Source organism: Panicum virgatum, chromosome 7N, assembly GCF_016808335.1.
Source record: "Panicum virgatum strain AP13 chromosome 7N, P.virgatum_v5, whole genome shotgun sequence".
NCBI lineage: Eukaryota > Viridiplantae > Streptophyta > Magnoliopsida > Poales > Poaceae > Panicum > Panicum virgatum.
In genome coordinates this window covers 49,598,817-49,607,984 of record NC_053151.1, presented here as the reverse complement: position 1 = coordinate 49,607,984, position 9,168 = coordinate 49,598,817, and positions in this window count along the sequence as shown.

Below are 9,168 nucleotides of genomic sequence, written 5' to 3'. Positions count from 1 at the left end.
GAGAGGGTTCGATTCCCCCTCCTACCTCGGGATGGGGTGGAGCGTGGAGGGCGGTCCACGAGGGCCGGCGGCGGTGGTGCTGGGCGGTTCTGGCGGCAGCGCTAGGGAACCGGAGAGGAGGAGTGTGGGGGCGGCGTGGCTTGTGGTGGCGGTGAGCGACGCGAGGGGCCCTTTTATAGGCGGAGTAGGTCGGTGGAGGGGAGGGCGCGTCGGTGGCGGCCGGCGAGCGGCTCGGGGTGCCTTTAATGGCGTCCGGCGTCGCGATTCGGAGGCGCGGGCGGTGAGGCCAGTCACAGGATGATGTGACAGCTCGGGCAGGCGTGCGCGGGGCAGGCGGTGCAGAGCTCGACAGCGAAAAGCGCGGCGAGCAGTGTCGCGTGCTCCACGTGGGTGCAGTGCTCGCACAGGCGGCCGGCGGCGATGGCGGCACAGGAAGGCGGTGGCAGGTCGGTGAGCGGCGTGGCGGGGCCCGGAGTATGCGGAACGCGAGCTGCGCACGGCGGTGCAGGGCGGGATGCTGCGCGCGGGCGGTGCGGCACGCGGAGCACGCGCGAGCGGGGAAGGGCGGTGGCAGTGCGTGCGCGCGGGGAGCTGGTTTGGTATGGCCGCGCGTGGGTGGCCGGTGCCGTGGGCGAGTGTGGCTCCGTGCGCCGCGGCGGGGTGAGCGCGTGCACGCACCGGCGTGCGCACGAGCCGGCTCGATGTGGCGCGTCGCTCAGCCAGGGAGGGGGTTCGGGAGTGGGCCGCGCGGGCAGGCCGGGAGCCGAGCGCGCGGGCTGGCAGGGCGCACGCGGGAGCGGAGCAGAGGAGAAGCGGGAAGCGGGAGAAGGAAGGAGGGGGAAGAGAAAAAGAAAGGAAAAAGAAAATGGAAAATGGAAAAATGGAAAAAGGAAAAAAGAAAAGAAAAGGAGGGGAGAGAGAGAAAAAGGAGAGGGAGGTGGAGGGATTCACACCGCGGTCGCAGCGCCCGGTCGGCCACGCGCGGCATCGGGCACGCGTGCACGGTCGAGCGCGACACGCGGGCCGAGGGCGAACAGTGTGATGGATTCAGATGTTGGGGTCGGGTCTTTCGGAGATCGGGAGATCAGGCGGGAAAATTGTTTGAGCTCAACGACGAAAAACTTTTTAAACCATTTTATCGCGTGAATTATTTCCGTGGATTTTGGGATGTTACAGCAGGTGAGCCGGCGCAGGTTGCACCGTAGCGACGGGACCCTAGTTATGGAGCCAGCCGCAAAGCGTAAGAGGGCCGCTGAGGACATGGGCCAGGGTAGCTCCCGGGCCCCCTGCTCATGCGGGACCCCTGGTGTAGCTGCGCCGCCGCCACCACCGACGGGAATTGCCTCTCCCCGGCAGCAACAGCAGCAGCAACAACCTCCACGACCATCGCCACCACAAGGGTAGCAGCAGCAGCCACGAGGTGCGCCTCCGCCGCCGCCATGGCAGCAGCGGGCGCCCAGCCTCCGTGGACGCTGGAGGCCCGGTGCTTCGGGGGTAAGTGTTCTTCCGTTCACTCCCCTTATTCCTGGTGCTTCGCTTTTTGCTGAAGAGCTTCTTCTCTTCGTTTGCCAGGGCCTCTCGCCCAGGCAGCTCTTCTGCCGCCGCTGGTTCGTCAGCGGGGGTCCAGGCGACCGGTGCTTCGGCGGCAACGGCGGAAGAGACGGCGGATGTGGGAACCCCGGGTGCGGTGACCTCCGCTAACCCGATGGCGCCCAACGTGGCGGCGACGGATGTGCCAATGCCAGGCACAGCAACGCCCAACGCGGTGGCCCCCGAGGCCCCGGCTACGGCGGCAGAAGCGCCGACACCGGGCTTGGCGATGGCGAGCACAGGGCAGCAGACGCAGCAACGGCGAGCACCTCGGTACCCGAGGGCCCGACGTCTGTGCCAGATGTCCCCACCCCCAGCTCCCAACCTGCAGCAGAGGAAGAGCTGGAGGTGGTCTCTAGTATGCGGCTCTTGCAGGGTCCCCCAGAGGATGATGCGGTTCCCCTAACCCCATCTACTGGTCCGGGTCCGGCGGACGATAGAAGAGGCGACCTCTACCGCCGAGGCAGCATTCCGGCGGGAGTGGGCAGCTCTAGAGAGCGAGCGTCAGCGCCTCGGCGACTAGCACATCCGCCTGGATAAGCGCACGAAGGCCGAGGCCTCCCATGCCGCCGCCGCCCGGTCCGAGCTTGAGGTGAGTCCTACAGAAAAGGGCTCCGGAAGGTGTTTGACCGGGAGCTCGCGGCGGCGGGACGGGAGAACACCCTGGAGCTGCGGGAGGAGGCTATTGCCAAGAAGGAGGCCAGCATTGCGGCCCAGGGATCCGAGCTCGAGTCTCGCAGCCAGAGCCTCGAGGTCCGCAAGTAGGAGCTCGACAAACTCTCCGAGTCCCTACCGAGATGGAGCTTGAGGAGGAGAGGAAGTCCCTTGCATGGCGGGAATCCCTCACCACCAGCATGGAGCAGGCCCTTGCGGGCCAGCGCGAGTGTCTTAAGACCCTGAAGGAGTCAGCGGCACGGAAGGAGGCCTCGCTCCAGGAGAAGACCCGCCAGCTGGAGGCGGCACAGGCGGCACTGGATGCCCAGGTGCAGGAGGCGGTCCAGGAGGCAGCCCGGAAGGTGCAGGAGGACCAGCGCATGGGGGCCTAGTGAATCATCGACTGGGCGGGCGAAGCAAGCTCAGCTCTGGTGCCACTTGGAATGAGTCCAATCCAAGTGGCGGAGCGGCCAGCTTCAATTGCCAGGGCCCCCGGGTATGTAGGCTCAATGGTTTGAGGCTAGCTACCACCAGTCAAGGCTTAACCTGCATACCACTCAAAGTCAAAGCTTAGTGCAGGCCCGCGGGACCTATTCTGAACCGGCCCCCAAGCTAGTATGAGGTCCGGAGCTCCGGATACGCAGGTCCAGACAGCACGATGCTTGTTACAGAGTGGTGGAGTGTGTAGGCTTAGGGTATGGAACCAGGCTAAGCCGCTACACAGGGCTCCGGACCACTCCAGGAAACAAACACGACTTTACCGGCCTTGGCTCCGACGTTCCGGACCCCTCCCTAGCAGTGGGTGAGGCCATTCTGTCGTACTCGATCCTTTGAGATATGGGGTTGAACCTGCCGTGTAGGACTTAGGAAGCCAACCCTTGAGCTAGAATGAGGTCCGGGCCCATAATTACCAAGCTCCGGGTACTAGAGCACTCGTTACAGGGTGGTGGAGCGTGTAGACTTTGGGTACGGAACCGGCTAAGAAGCTACACAGGACTCCGGACCACCCTAGGAAACAAGCACCCCCTCTCCAGGGCAGGTCCCTAGGGGTCCAGACCCCTCTCCCAGCAGCAAGGGAGGTCCGGACCTGTACGGCAGTCCGGCAACTCAATACAGATCTTAGCTGTAGCGACAAGAGTGGAAGTCCGCGCAGGGGTTAGAAAGGGAAAAGCTCGGAAAGGGAAAAGCTCGAGAATGGAAATGCGAAATAAAATTTTGACACAAAGACAGAACTGAGAGTAAATCTTTCCTTTGCAACTTGATATACATAGCTTGCGCGATGGATGCCAGTGGACGGGTTTATGAGGGCGGACCTCTACAGAACTGGGCTGCGCATTAATGCTAGCCGATGGTGCGATGGATGCCAGAGGCCGGGTTTGCGAGGATGGACCCCCATCGCTCTGGACCGCACGCTAATTCTATCTTATTACAAAGGAAAAATTCATTTCCTGCTCTGTCTAATTGTAAAACTTACGCAGATGCTCTATGTTCCATGGGTTGGGTAGCGCCACCCCTTCTTCTGTGGCAAGGCGAACGCATCCGGGCCGGCATACTTCTGTAACCTTGAAGGGACCCTCCCAGCTGGGGGAGAGTTTGTGGAGCCCTGCTCGGTTCAGGATCCGCCTTAGGACGAGGTCCCCAGCCCGGAGCTCCCTATTGTGCACGAACCGTTGATGATAACGCCTGAGCGCCTGGTTGTAGCATGCATTTCGGATTGCTGCTCGCCACCTTCGTTCGTCAACGAAGTCCACATCATCACGCCGCAGTTGTTCCTGCATAGATTCGTCAAAAGTCTAGACCCGTGGTGAGCCTAGGTGAATTTCCGGGGGAAGGCATGCTTCAGCCCCGTAGACCAGGAAGAATGGGGTCTCCCCGGTGGCTCAGCTGGGTGTGGTCCGGTTGCCCCATAGTACGCATGGAAGCTCATCAACCCATTTTACACCATGCTTCTTCAAGCAGTTATAGGTGCGGGTCTTGAGTCCCCTAAGGACCTCTGCATTCGCTCTCTCGACCTGTCCATTGCTGCGGGAATGTGCCACGGACGCAAAGCATAGCTGGATGCCGATATCCTCGCAGTACTGTTGGAAGAGTCTGCTTTTGAATTGGGTCCCGTTGTCCGCGATGATGTGGTTTGGGACGCCAAATCTGCACACAATGGACTTGAGGAATACGACTGCTGATTTTTTGGTGATGTTCACCACAGGGGTAACCTCCGGCCATTTTGTGAATTTGTCAATGGCGACGTAAAGGAACCGGTACCCGCCGACGGCCCGGGGGAACGGCCCCAGGATATCCACACCCCATACAGCAAATGGCCATGAGGGCAGGATCATTTGCAGAGCTTGAGCCAGTGTGTGTATTTGCTTTGCATGGAACAGGCATGCTTTGCAAGACCTTACCAGCTCAGCTGCATCCTGAAGTGCTGTTGGCCAGTAGAAGTCATGCCGAAAGGCCTTACCAACAAGAGTGCGAGATGAGGAATGACTTCCACACTCGCCTCCATGGATCTCCGCGAGCAACTCGCGGCCCTCTTCCTGGGAAATGCACCGCATGAGGATACCATTGGCGCCATGGCGGTAGAGATCCCCTTCTACCACTGCGTAGCGTTTAGCCAATCGTACTATGCGCTCAGCGGACACATCGTCATCAGGAAGGATATTGTCTTTCAGGTAGTCCCGGATCTCGGAGATCCATGCATCGGGACCTCCCTGAGCAGGTGGGAGTGGCTCTATGAGGTCTCCAGGGTCCTCAACAGCGCACACAACCCTGGGCGGGCACCACGGATGGAATGCCACCGGGACCGCTAGCTTCGAGGTGCTTGCTTGATCTCCTTCACCTAGTTCTGCAGGCTGGGCGGTAGGTCTCAGCAACCGTCTTTAGAAGACGCCCTCGGGCACGGATGCCCAGGTAGATGCTCTCGCGGAGAGATCATCTGCTGCTGAGTTGAATTCGCGGGGAACATGTTGCAGTTCCAAGCGTCGAAGTCCTTCTCGAGCTTCCTCACGTGAATGAGGTATGCCGCGAGCTGGGGATTGTTGCAGCTGTAATCCCCCCGGGCCTGCTTGATGATCAGCTGAAAATCTCCCTTCACCAGGAGCTGTCGGACCCCCAGAGACAGGGCTTCTGTCAGGCCAAAGATCAAAGCTTCGAACTCTGCCATGTTGTTGGTGGCCTTGAACTCAAGGTGCACCATGTACTTCAGCTAATTTCCGTTTGGGTCGGTGAGGACCACACCAGCTCCAGCCCACTGCTTGCGGACGGACCCGTCGAAGAAGAGTGTCCAGTGGGGCTCGGTGAAGACTGGTGTCCTGACTTCCGGCTCCGGGGGTCCGGTGTTGAGGTCCGGACCCCCAGAATTGCTTGGGGGAAGGAGTCCATTCTGCTATGAAATCAGCCAGGATTTGGCTTTTGACTGTATGGCGGGGCTGGAAGTCCAGCTGAAACTCAGCCAACTCTGCTGCCCACTTGGCGATGTTGCCCGTGGCGTTGGAGTTGTGCAGGATCGCTCTCAGCGGATAAGAGGTCACTACGACAACTCTGTGTGCCTGAAAATAGTGGCGCAGTTTCCTGGACGCAATAAGTATGGCATAGATAAGCTTATGCGTCTCAAGATACCTGGCCTTTGCCTCGTGGAGGACTTCGCTGACATAGTAGACTGGCCTCTGGATGGTCCGGACCCTGGCCACCGGGTCCGTCTCGCCCTTGTCCACCACGTCAGGTCCTTGGGCCCCAGAGGTTCTGGGTTCCCACTAGGTCAAGACTCCTCCGTATCCTCTTCTCTGGGGTCCGGACCTTCAGAAAGAGGAGTGACTGCCGGAACCCCATGTCCGTGGTCCGGCTCACCATCCTTGGCCGGGGGAACCCTGGTGTCCCCCTGGCGAGCTTGCTCCGTCCTCTCGGCCACCAGCACCATGCTGACCGCCTCTGCAGACGCAGCAAGATACAAAAACAACATCTCACCTGGCTCTGGAGCCACCAATACTGGCAGTGAGGTGAGGTGCTGCTTCAGTTCCTGGAAGGCCTGTTCAGCCTCTTCAGTCCAAGAGAATGGACCGGACCTCCTCAACAGCTTGAAGAAGGGGAGGACCCTCTCAGCCAGCCTCGAAATGAAGCGGCTAAGAGCGGCCAGAGATCCAGTAAGCTTCTGGACGTCCTTGATGCGGCCAGGAGGCCTCATCGCCTCGATCGCCTTGATCTTGGCTGGGTTTGTCTCGATGCCACGATGTGAGACCAGGAAACCCAGCAGCTTCCCTGCAGAGACGCCGAAAACGCACTTCTTGGGATTCATCTACGTGCGCGTGGCGCGCAGTCGGTCGAAGACGAGGGATAGGTCCTCAATTAGTGTTGACCCTACCTTAGTCTTGACTACAATGTCATCGACATACACCTCAACTATATCTCTAATTAGATTGCAGAAAGTTTTGTTCATAGCTCGCACAAACGTGGGTAAGGCATTCCGCAGACCATATGGCATGACAATATAGCAATAAAGTCCATCCACTGTTACAAAAGCAGTATGTTTCCTATCCTCTCTATACATCTGTATCTGATGGAAACCAGAGTAAGCATCTAGCAAAGACAAAAGGTCAGACCTGGAGCTGGAGTCCACAATCTGATCGATACGTGGAAGAGGATAGGGGTCTCTAGGACATGCCTTGTTGAGGCTGATGTAGTTGATGCACATCCAAAGCTTCCCGTTGGCCTTTGGGACGACGACCGGGTTGGCTAACCACTCGGGGTGGTGGACCTCCTCGATGAAGCTAGCGTGTAGCAGCTTGCGGACTTTCTTCACGGATGAAGTTCTGCCGCTCCACGGACTGCTTCCGAGGTTTCTGGCGTACCGGCGTTGTGTCAGGGTAGATCCTCAGATGGTGCTCGATCACTTCCCTGGGGATCCTGGGCATCTATGATGGTTCCCAGGTGAACACGTCCACATTTGTCCGGAGGAAAGTGATGAGCGCGTCTTCCTATTTCTCCTCCAGGTTTCCCGCGATGCGGGTGGTCCTGGAGGAGTCCACTCCGATCCGCACGGTCTTCACGGGTACAATATCCGGATCAGATGGCTGAACCTTAGGTGCCTTTGCGGGTGCCCTGGTTCGCGAGGTGGATGGGTCCTCCTCGGAACGTGCAGCCTCTGCCGTAAGAGCATGCAGTTTCTCAACTACAGCGACGGCGGCGGTGCGGTCACCCCGCACGGTGAGGACACCGGCAGGGAAAGGCATCTTCAGGACCAAATACCCGTAATGGGCAATTGCCATGAAGCGGTAGAGCGCCGGACTGCTAATGATGGCATTGAACAGGAGGTTCACCTCCGCAACATCAAATTGGACGCTCTCTGTGCGGAAGATCTCCTCGGTCCCGAACGTGACCGGTAGAGTGATGCTCCCCAGAGGGAACACCAGATGTGGGCCCACTCCGGAGAATGGGCGAGAGGGAGTCAGCTTGGACTCCGGGATCTGCAGCTGCTTGAACGCTGCATAGCTGATGACGTTGAGGCCAGCCCCACCGTCAATCAGCATGTGATAGAGCCTGATGTTGGCTATGACAGGGGCGGTGACTAGAGGTAGTACACCAGCCCCGGCCATGTTCTCCGGGCAGTCAGATGGCCCGAAGGATATGGTTGTGTTTCTCCACCTATGGTGCGCCGCCGCCTTCAGGACCCCCGGCTTCGCCGAAAGGACCTCTCGGCGAAGGGTCTTTACATCCCACCGGGAGACAAGCTCCCCGCTTCCGCCGTACATTACGTACAACTTCTTGCGGCGCTCCTCATTGTCTGAGTCGGAGTTATCGTGGCTGTAAACGCCCTTCAGCTCCCGAGCGGGGGATTGGTACCCCAGCTCCTTCTCCCCGGCAGCGGCCTCACTATCGGAGGCTTTCTCCTGGCTAGACCGCTGGCAAGGAGGGGTGAGCCATCCTTGGAGGCCTGCTCACGCCGCCCACTGACCCGCTTCACGAGTTTCTGGATCTCGCGGCAGTCAGCGGCGCTTTAGCGAGCGGTGGGATGAACTGGGCATGAACCTCTGTTGCCAACTTGCGGGCGCGGGCGCTTACCATACGCATTCTGGCCCCCAGCCGCTGCCGCTGCTGCAGCGACCGAACCGCCGGCTTGTGGCTCCCCGCGACCCCGGTTCTTGTTCTTCTTTTTCTTGCCACCGCCTTGGATGGTAGCTCCGGAGCCACCAGCCTTGGCGTCTCCGTCTTGGGGAGCTGAGTGCCATGCGTGGCCCTCAGCGGCTCTGGCACACTTGTCAGCCAGGGAAAAAAGTGTGGTAATGCTTTCCACCTCGTGCGTCGCCAGTTTCTCGAGCATCTTCTTATCACGTACCTCATGACGGAAAGCAGTAATGATAGATGCGTCAGAGATACGAGGAATGGTACCCCGTACCTTGGTGAAGCGCAAGATGAATGCCCGGAGCGTCTCTCCGGGTTTCTGCCTCACGGCGTGGAGGTGAACCTCCACACCATGCTGCTGGTACGCACTGGCGAAGTTGGCAGTGAACCTCGCACAGAGCTCCTCCCAGGACTGAATCGTCCCAGGAGTGAGGTTCATGAGCCAAGTCCGGGCTGGCCCAGTCAAGGCTACATGAAAGTAGCTCACCATGACAGCGTCGTTGCCACCAGCTGCTGTGATGGCGGTAACGTACACATGCAGGAATTCCGACGGATTGGTGGTACCGTCGTACTTCTCCGGCAGGTGCGGGTGGAACTTAGATGGCCATGCCACCGCGCGGAGGTGAACCACCAGCGCAGCGCAACGCACCCCAGCCACTGGGGTGCCCGCCTGTATCCGGGCATTTCCTGGAGGCTTGGGTGCCGCTGCATTCAAGTCGGCGTTGAGGTTGCGGCCCTCGATGTTGAGGCGGCGTTCTCGCGCCCTTTCGACGTCGATGCAGGCGTCCTCACCCGCGCGCCTGCGGTTGAGCT